The 10,781-nt window shown below is 37.1% G+C and overlaps 1 protein-coding gene across 2 annotated transcripts in view; it reads left to right on the top strand.

Annotated features, from left to right (window-relative positions):
* Positions 1-844: 844 nt before the first annotated feature.
* The window catches only part of Tank (TRAF family member associated NFKB activator), a 78,169-nt gene continuing 68,232 nt past the window's right edge, over positions 845-10,781 (top strand). Inside the window, exon 1 of one of the 2 annotated variants that reach the window (XR_009056015.1) lies at positions 845-953. The gene's annotated coding sequence lies outside the window, so the exon portion shown is untranslated. The remainder of the gene's footprint in view (positions 954-10,781) is intronic. The other variant, XM_057755801.1, reaches the window with a different exon arrangement.

The following is a 10,781-nucleotide window of genomic DNA, read 5'->3' as shown; positions in this document are numbered from 1 at the left end:
CTTCTGGCCTTGTTACAGAAGAGCACGGTGCCCTGAGTATGAAGTCACACTTAGATTCAGATGACACAGGGCAGCTGTTGCTCCTAACTTAGTGACTCCGAGGGCTCCTTCTCCCATTTCCTCCTCTGTGGCAAAAGAGAAATGGGACAGAAGGTGTCTAAATTCCATGTCTAAAGTTTTATGACAAAGAAAAATGTCCAAATATCACTGCCTTCCGTGTGCATGTAAATCACAGGTTAGTTCCCCATGGCCTGAGAGAAGCGCTTCCCGCCCCATGAGTTAGAACATGGGATCATCTATGTAGACAGTGACCTACGTCTCAAACTGGAAATTCTGTCTAAAGAGACTTCTTGGCTTCTACCTTTCCTGCCAGTATCTATGGTCACACTCTAGAATCTTAAGCTATGCCTTATTTTTTCCCCCCAGGCTTCAGCCAAGTGGCCTCTGAAAGTCAGAAAGCAAAGAAAATTTGGGTTTTGTTATTTATAAATACAATGATTTGGGGGTCAAATGTGACTCAATGACTAAAATGCCATTTTCCAAGTAAGCTCACCTTTAAAATTCTCTTCATGAAAAAAATGCTTCTTCCAAAAAATTCCATGTTTACAATTTCTAAATGTTTTTAATGCCTTAACTATTCAGGTGAAATATCATTGCTTCAAAAGGAAGTCAGAGTTATAGTCACGGGTGGTTTCAGAACATTTTCTGGTAGTTTTTGCTTCATTTCAATATCTTGCCCTGATTGGCTGTTGATCGTTACAAATAAGGAAGTCTTCAAGGCAGGGGATTTTTCAGTGGAAGTCCCCAGTTCAACACAAGGGAGAGCTCAGGACAGTTCAGGCAGCACTGCTCAACAGTAGAGCAGGGGCAAACAAATGGCTTCAGTATGTGTACCGGCCGACAGCTTTAAAGGAAAGTAGTCTGTGAAGGGAAGCATCTAACCTGGAAACGAGGTAATCAAATCTTCCTAATTCCTATTCACTGTTAGCATAGCAAGGGGGTTGGGACGCCTTAAGTTCGGCAAGATCTGTGTCACTCCTGTACCAGCCCCTGACATGAGTCAGTAATGTCTCTGCCATCATCGTCTGAGTTAGAAATCTGGCCTTTAAAAAAGCCAGGATCCAAGGAAAACTTAAAACACTGTGCCTCTTTTCTCTTTTCTTCTAACCTTTAAGCTAGAATTTTTTATGTCTTTAATTGAAATGAATTTTGTAGGTTTATATCTGATATGTAAGTCTTCTCAAAAAGTGATTTTTTATACCATAAAACTAAGAAACATTTGGCCTAAGTTAGCTTGCTAAGTTGAAAGTAAGTTAAGAGAATATGTAGTCATACTTCTTGCTGATATTTCAAAAAATCAATCCCAGCATGATCAAATGTGTCCATTCAAATAGGAAATTAACTAACTTTTAGTCTCGTAAGAAATACATGATATGAATATTTTATGATATCAATTATTAGCCTTTTAAGGATTTCTATACACAGGAATCACATCTTACTTTGTTACCAACAATCCCTTTTATCTTCATCACCATAATTAATGCCGAAGACTACATAATATTATTTTCTTAAGGATAATTATAGACTAAATATCAAGAACTATTGTCAGTATTGTCATGTTTTCAGACATTCGATAGGAGTGTCTGTTAGAGGGAAATGCTTGTATACTTTCAGGGGTACTCGTTCAGTGGCATAGTCAGACAAGGCTTAAAACCTCTCACCAGTTCATTTCCCCTGGCTTTTTATCATCGCTGCCCTGCCCTTTTACAGCGGTCAAACTATGTTTGGGATGTTTTACCCAAGCTGCAGTAGGATGGGGAAAAGAGAAAATGACTTCATCCAAGTCACAGAATAATCAAGTCGTTCCTGGAAACTGTGTCCCTTCTCACTCATCCACTGCCATCTCTCTGGTCCCCTAGGAAGACAGTTCCAAAGGTGTAAGTATACACCTAGCACACTAGTCTGCCTCTGGGGGATGTGGAACCGTATGCCAACTCATTTTGCCTAAAATGATGCTCAGAAGCTGAGGATTGTAGAGCAATGTCCAATTATTTCTCTTAAACATTTGTGATTATGGCTACCAGGATGGTTCAAAACAAATCTGTTAAATTCCCCCTGGGAAAACCATCTGGTTGGAGTTTTAGAAAATGTGTGCACTAACTTAAGGGAAATGATTGTCCGTGTAGTAAAAAACCTTCATGTCTGTGACCATCCTGTCTTTCTATGCATTGAGGTTTCAGTAAACATACGGAGTCCTTTACATTATACATCGTAGATATAAATAGTAGAATATATTCCAAGCCTGTTAGCTTTGCCTCCTTCTTATGTGCACAGTAAGGGAATTATCCCTGAGAGGATATTCTTTCTAGTGTGTTTTAACTACAGCTAACATCTCGATTTCATAATTTTTATCTAGTCATTTTATCGATCTATTTCTTTCTAAATTATCCAATTTATATGTGATTTCTACATCAAAAAGAACACGTGACATGCTTCCTCCTTGTTTTCTCACCATACCAGCTAGAATTTCTGGATCAGGGCTCGATAACAGAGAAGAAAGCAGTTGCCTGTTATATTTCTGATCTCAGGAGAATTTCCCTAGTGGTTAATATGAAGAATGAGATTGGCTGTTGGTTTGAAGGAAACGCTTTATCATTAAATATATATATATATATATATATATATATATATATATATATATATATATATATATATCCTGACTTATTAAGGGTGCACTTAATAAAAAATATAAATGTTAAATAATATTCAGTGTCTTTGGTAACATTAGCGACAACTATCTGATTTTAGCATTTCCGATGAGGCAGTGAGCTGCTATTTTAAAAGACTTAGCAGAAATCAGGTTGCCGCTGTGTTTCTGTGACCGAGCTGATTTATAATTAGCAACTGTATTCTGTTATTTCTCAGATTCAAATAATAAAATTAGTTGATCAAACCAAACCAAGCCTACACATTTCCTTTTTCTCTCCGATCCACATGCTTAGACGCCTCTCTTCTCTCACTTTGGCTTCACAATTCGGTTCACAGCTCAAACTAACAGAAAAGAAGGGAAACAATGTGGTTGTAAGCCAAGGAGCCCTATCCAGGCGGAGCAAGCAGATCTATAAACAAAGCAGCTGTTCATATGCTCCCTGCAAACAGCTTTCGAAAGTTACATCCAAAGAGGGAAGGAAAAATGTGTGTCCAAATTGATTATCCTGTCTCTAGTTTACATTAAGAAAATACATACTGGAAAGCACATGTTTGTGATTTACTGAGAATTTTCGCATTCATATTCATAAGGCAAATTCATCTATATTTTCATTTTATGGAAGCTATCAGTGATGAGTTTCGATACTAAAGTTTACTTTCAGAAAGTAAGTGAGAAAAAAAAAAAACGCCAAAATGCTCCATATTCTGATGACAGTTTCATGCACGTGGTCTGTTCCTCGAAATGTTTAGGGAATAGATCCAAAGCATCGACCTTGGCGTTCCTGCTTGTAAGTCTCTCTGTACAACCTTTTCCAACGACTTCTATTGTTTTATATCTTTGCAAATTTAGTGCTGTTTCTTCACACAGTGTAGGTTTTGTTTGAAGACAATTTTTTTGAAAAGTAATCTTTAATGGAAAATTTTTTGTACAATATATTTTGATCATGGTTTGCCCTCTCCCATCCTTTCCCATACTCCCCCTTCTCTACTCACCCAAAGTTGTGTTCTTCCTTCCCTCCTCCTCCTCTCTCTCTCAAGCAAACAAAAACAAAGACCCAAGAAACACACACACACACAAATAGAAATCAAAATAAACAAGCAAAAGACCATTAAAACAAACAAAAAATCTAAACAAAGCAAAATGATACAAAAAAAAGTCTACAAAAATATTATTGAGTTTGTTTTGTGTTGGCCAGCCATTCCTGGGCACCAGGCATGCCTGAAGTGTAGTTAACAAACCCAGTGAGACCCCACTGTAGAAAACTGATTTTTCCTTTGCCTTGAATATCAATTACAGTAGCTTCTTGGTTAGGGGTGGGAGGTGGCGTCCACTTCCTCTTTTCAGTGCTGGGATTCTGTCTGGCTTGAACCTGTGCAGGCTTTTGAAACTAATTATATTTAAAGCAACTCTTCTGATCAATTTTTTTCAGATGTATAGGCAAATAAGATAATAGCCTACACATTTTTTACACCATTTCTGTAACCCTTTCTAGTGCTCATTTTGTTTATATTTTCTCTCTTTTCTTTTCTTTTCTTTTCTTTTTTCTTTTCTTTTTTTTTTTTTTTTTTTGTTTTTTTGGTTTTTGAGACAGGGTTTCTCTGTGGTTTTGGAGCCTATCCTGGAACTAGCTCTTGTAGACCAGGCTGGTCTTGAACTCACAGAGATCCACCTGTCTCTGCCTCCCAAGTGCTGGGATTAAAGGCGTGCACCACCACCGCCCGGCTCTCTTTTCTTGATTGGTATATCACAGAACTAATCTTGGGTGTGACATTTTATACTTAGCTTTATAAAAATATCTTTTGGCTTACCTTTGTTAATATTTTCTTGATATTTTAAAGATTATTTTATTTTTCTCAGTTCCTGATTGAGTGCTTAGTTATGTATTTTTAAGCCTTTATTGTTTTCTAATAATATTTAAGGCTAGGGAACTTTTAGCACCTTTTTAACTCCATCTGGTAACTGTTTATATGTCTCTTCCACATTAGCCTAATTTACAGTATTGGGACTAATTTGGTTTGACTTTGGAGGTGCGCATGGGGTGGGCATGGGACATGCTGAGGATTGACCCCAGGATCTTACACAAGCTCACTGTGCACTTTCCCTTACAGTTTTTAATTGCAGTTTTATTTCCTCTTTAATCATAAACAATTTAAGTCAGTTAAATTATCTTAGAACAATTTTAGATTTAGAAAAAAATTAAGCAGGAACTATAAACTCCTGTATATCATCCTACCTCCTCCCTTCAAGTCAGTTTCCTCTGTTATTGATGTCTGTATTAATGTAGTTATAACTAATCCAGATTTTTTTATTTTATTGAGTCTTAAAATTCTTTTATTGTTTCTTTTACTTATCTCCCCTCTAATTCGTGTTTATCTCCCCTCTAATCTGTGTTAATCTCTTTCCCCTGGTAATTTGTTTTTCTCTTTCTAGTTCTTTGAAATATGCAGGGTCTTACTTTATCCCACCTACCTCAGATTCTCTACCAATGGAATTACAAGAGCCCACCACCAAGCCCCATTTACTTGTTTACCTGGGTTCTGGAGACCAAATTCAGGTCTCCATGCTTGGAAGGAAGCATTCTCTGGAGGAGCTGGCTCCCCAACCCTGCTTTGCTTGCTTGCTTTTCTTGTCTTTTTCATCACATTTGTGTTTATGATCAGAGACAACTTGAGGGTGTCTGGTTATTTCTTTCTACCTTGTTTGTGCTCAGGATTGAGCTCAGGTGGTCCAGCCTGTTGGTGAGTGTCTTCATACCCTGAGTTATTTCACCAGCCCCTGATCTTCTTTCTTAATGTGGATGTTAATTGGAATTAAGGTGTCACTGAGCAATATTTTTACTATATAAGCTTTCATGTGTTGCAAGTTTTACTTTCATTAATCTCTAACAAAATCTCTCTTTGGTGATTTCCTTTTTGACTCGGTGGTAGTTTAAGACTGTGTTGATTTTCACAGGTTGATGTCTTTTCCAGTTTTTCTTGGATTACTGGAGTCTATCTTCATTCCATCTTTGCCAGAGAGGATATTTCAAATGACTTCAATCTTCTGAAATACATTGAGACTTTGGACGGGGCAACTATCTATCTGTCTCTCTATCTCTAACTATCTATCTCCAACTACTTGGAGGGTCTATCTTGGAGAAGTGTCATCATCCCTTTGCTGAGAGTGTGTGTTCTACTTCCTGTTGGTACAGTGCTCTGTTTACATTGGTTTGGCCTAGTTGACATACAGTAGTGTTCCAAGTTGTCTTTCCCCTCTCTGCTGTTTTTCTATTCATTATCAAATGTGGCAAAACAAAGTCTTCCATGATTATTGTAGTCTGTTTTGCTTCAGTTCTGTAAATGTTCTTTTCATTTACTTTAAGGCCTTCTTTGCTATTTATGTGCATAAGTGTTATCTCTTGGTGGATGACTCCTCTTGGTGATATAATCTTAGGGTTTGTCTCCTGTAGGCGGTTTTTTACTCAATTCTGTCTAATATTAGTACCGTTACCCATCTCTCTTTTGATTATAAGCAAAAATATTTTTCATCTTTTATTGTTACTAATTTATCTTTATGTGTTTGTGTACAATCTATGTGTTTTTGTGTGTGTAAGTATCCATGAATTCATGTGCATGTATATCACGGCATACCTCCAAAGATCAGAGGACACTCCCAAATGCTACTGGTTCTCATCTTCCATCTTTGAGAAAGGTGCCCTTGGTTTAGTTTGGCTTTCTTTTCTACTGGGTACATCAGGCTGCTTGGCCTCTGATTTCCCAGGGATTCTGTCTCCATTGTCCATCTTCCTGTAAAGATGCTGGGATTATAGGCAAATGCTACCACCTCTAGCTTTACATAGTTCTGGGGATAAAAACTTGGATTCTCATGCTTGCTTGGAAAATTCTTTACACACTGAGTCAACTCTCCAATCCACATCTTTCGCTTCTGTCTATTTGTGTCTTTTCATCTAAAATAGTCTCTTCTAGACAGCATGTAGCTTGATCATTTGACTATGTTGGATTGTCCATGTTTGGTCAAACTCTGCCCTCAATCTACTTTTATAGTAATTACTAATAAGAAAATATTTCTGCCATGTACTTCTTGATGTATGCATTTCTTATACCATATCATACTTCCTTTTTAAAAGTTCAAGCAAAGTAGAAATATACAGGCTTAACAGTAGATGAATAATTATTAAAATTTGGGCAAAAAAAAACAGTCTAATGAACATATAAATAAATGCCTACTAGCATTATATTTTTTACCATGACACAACCTTATGCCATAATCACTTACAATAATTCATGTGACATTGTATTTGAAAATAAAGTCCAGAATACAAGTGAACTTGCTAGTGAGTAGCCATGTTAAAATGGCATTTAATCAAGAACACAGACAACAGAGAAATCCTATCAACCCAGTGCAAGAAGCTGAATCTGCTAAGATCTGATATTATTTTCTCGTTTTCACTGAAGAATTTGCTATGATAAATTAAAAATAACATCTCTGAATTATTGGAAAAGAAAAGATTAGGTATTACCTCTCATGTTATTATCATAAAATTTAAATATCTCTTTTAAAAAAGTTAGTGTGTTTTAAGAAGTATTTCCAACATTTAATCAATGAGCTTCTTTTCAGTCATAAACTAGTACAAATTATTCTAACTTAACTTTAGAAGTAAAAATGCAAAATCAAACTCACAGCATTATGATGTAAGATATTTCCTCCTTAGTATTGAAGAATTGCTTTTATGTTCTTAGATGATATTCTGTTCCAAAGGTTGATTCGACGACTCTGGTAGCTTGGCTGATCAGCATCCTTCTCAATAGCGTCTTGTTTGCATTGGAGATGTTCTGATGTCATTGTCACTTTCTGTAAACTATTCTGTGAATGCAAGTTGGCAACTATCTGGAGTAATCTGTTGGTGGCTGCCTGACTTAGCAGCTAACAACACTTTGTAAGCATAGTCAGCATGTCTGCATGAGTCCATCTTCTCAAGAGAAGCCCCATCCCGATCATGCACTGCTTGAGACACGCCAGTGAATTTCGTTCCCAGACACCATCCCTTCAATTAGGGAATGCTTCTGCAAGCTCTTGTAAACCACTCTCCCACCAGGTGGTGATGGTGCATGCCTTTAATCCCAGCACTCTGTGGGCAGAGGCAGGCTGATCTCTGTGAGTTCCAGGCCATCCTAATCTACAAGAACTAGTTCCAAGACAGGCTCCAAAGCTAATTCCTTACTTCCAACTTCTGTGTTTAACTGACTCTTTGCATGACACCATTTTAGCTTCTTCTCATTTTTCTCTTATATATTTTTAAAAGATGTTTTCTTAGGGATCACATAGAAATTAAAATAATTTAATTCAATTATTAATATTAATAATTGAATAATTAGTTCAATTCACTTAAATTAGTCTTAGTAACATCCATAAACTATACTATTAGTTTAATTCCTTGTGTCTTCTTGCAAGTTATTTTTATATATTATAAGCTCATGTAGAAAATAAAAGAGAGAAATTATAAATAAAAACCGAATCATGCCGGAATTTGTGTTTATGTAGTTGACTGATTGTACTAAAGTTGTTGTTTCTTTATATGGTTTCAACTCTAGCGGGCTTTTAAAAATTCCATCTTCCCTTACTTCCTGTACTGCTCTTTATGGCAAGCCTACTAACAACAAACTCCTTGACTTTTTATTTATTATCAAAGTGTCTTTATTCTCCGTCATTTCTAAAGGATAGCTTGCTGGATATAGAATTCTTTTTTTATTGTTGTTTTTCATTTTGTTTTTAGACAGGGTTTCTCTGTGTTATAGTCCTGGCTGTCCTGGAACTAGCTCTTGTAGACCAGGCTAGCCTTACACTTACAGAGATGAACCTGCCTCTGCCCCCTTCATGCTGGGATATAGAATTCTTAGTTGACACTTTTTCTTCAGTATTTTCAGTAGATTTTTGAGCAAAACTGCTATTAATTTTTTTTAAATTTTTTGTTTTAAGTGTATGATTGTTTGACTGAATATATGTCTATGTACCATGAGTGTCTCTGGAGGCCAGAAGATGGCATCAGATCCTCTGGAACTGGAATTACAGACTGTTGTAAGCCACCATGTGGTACTCTGGGAAAGCAATCAGTGCTCTTAACCACTGAGTCATCTGTCCAGCCATCAAACTGCCATTAATACCTGCTTGCAGGTAGTATGACACTTCTCTTTTGATTTTGATCTATCTATCTATCTATCTATCTATCTATCTATCTATCTATCATCTATCATCTATCTCTCATCTATTATCTATCTTTCTATTATCTATCTATCATCTATCGATCTATCTATCTAATTATCTCAATCATCTATTTCTATCTCTACATAGGTAGATGGATAGATCGATCGATCGATAGATAGATAGATAGATAGATAGATAGATAGACAGATAGACAGACAGATAGGTGACAGACATCACTGTAACCTGGCTCCTCTTCTTATTCCCTTGATACTTCCAAGAATCTCATTTTGCCTTGGGCTCTCTATGTGTTTTCTCTGAGAGGTAAGGCGCCACACAGCCAGGCTGAAATGGAATTTGTGTCCAAAGATGACCTTGCACTTGTTATCCTCCTCTCTCTCCTGAGTGCTAGAATTACAGATGTGCACTGACGCACATGGTTTGTACAGTGTTGCAATAAAACACAAGGTTTCACGTATGTGAGGCTAACACTCTACCAACAGGCTACATACTCAGCCCCAAATAAGGGATTTTTATTTTTTCTATTGAGATAAAGTTTCATTCAGCTCAGGTTGGTTCAAACTCTCTCTGTGCCAAGGTTGACTTTGAAGTATTCGTCCTCCTGCCTTCACCTCCAGAGTGCTGGGACACTGTCTAGAGATGTGGAAATAATACTCATTCCAGCTTTATAGTTTGGATTTTACATTAATGTGATGAGATGACATACAGTACTCTAGGCGATAAAAAGTCTAGGAACATGCTGACATTAAAATTTAACAAGAGAAAATGTGAGAATAGTTATAAGGTTGTTATGATAATTATGAATTGATAAGGGTTTAAACAATGGGTGGCAGTGGGGACAAACTGTGACACTGAGGGCAGAGGGTATATATTTGTATATTCTTCCCCCAAATATGCAAAAAAATGGGGGAAGAATTCTGATTATTTGCCATTCCTACAAATCACATTCCAAAATATTCACTGTTTTGTGTTTTCCTTATGGAGCATAATCTTCTCAAAGACATGCTGTGTTTTGTGTTTACTCATTTGCATTTTGTTTTGCTTTGTTTTTGTGGAGATAGGATCTCATATGTAGCTCTGGCTATCCTAAAATTCACTATGTAGACCAAGCTGGTCTTGAATTCGCAGAGATTTGCCTGCCTCTGCCTCCTGAATGCTGGCTGGTATTTACTCATTTGAAACCCGGTCTAGCCCTTTCTAGGTGGATGCATGGATTCTCTGTGGTTCTCACTTTCTGTCCAACTGTTACTAGTTCTTCAGCACAGATCCTAAATAGGGAGACCAGATAGACATGGACAGTTCACAGCTAAATCTTGAGCTTGAAACTGATATTCATCAACGTTGGTACTATGGGTGTTGGACTGAAGTGAGACCCCTTACACAGACTGTCTGCTTTTCACTATGAAAAGAATGCCTAGCTAAGTAAAACTTACTATTGGTCTTTAAAAATAGAAATCATATATAAATAGTAAGCTCCAACAGAGACTCAAATTTCCAGCTCTGTCTACTTATTCTCTCTCTCTCTCTCTCTCTCTCTCTCTCTCTCTCTCTCTCTCTCTCTCTCTCTCTTTTCCCGAGACAGGGTTTCTCTGTGGCTTTGGAGCCTGTCCTGGAACTAGCTCTGTAGACCAGGCTGGTCTCGAACTCACAGAGATCCGCCTGCCTCTGCCTCCCGAGTGCTGGGATTAAAGGCGTGCGCCACCATCGCCCGGCTTCATTTCCTCTCTTTATTGGTTTTATATACTTCAACAATTCATGCAAAAATATTCACACAAAAATACTTCTGCCAGTGTTAGTTCAATATAGTTTTTAAAGTTTTCATAAAGCATATATTGTACATTGAGTATTATTT

Source organism: Chionomys nivalis, chromosome 22, assembly GCF_950005125.1.
Source record: "Chionomys nivalis chromosome 22, mChiNiv1.1, whole genome shotgun sequence".
NCBI classification, from domain to species: domain Eukaryota; kingdom Metazoa; phylum Chordata; class Mammalia; order Rodentia; family Cricetidae; genus Chionomys; species Chionomys nivalis.
The sequence above is the reverse complement of the archived record's forward strand: the minus strand, read 5'-3'. Positions and strand labels throughout refer to the sequence as shown.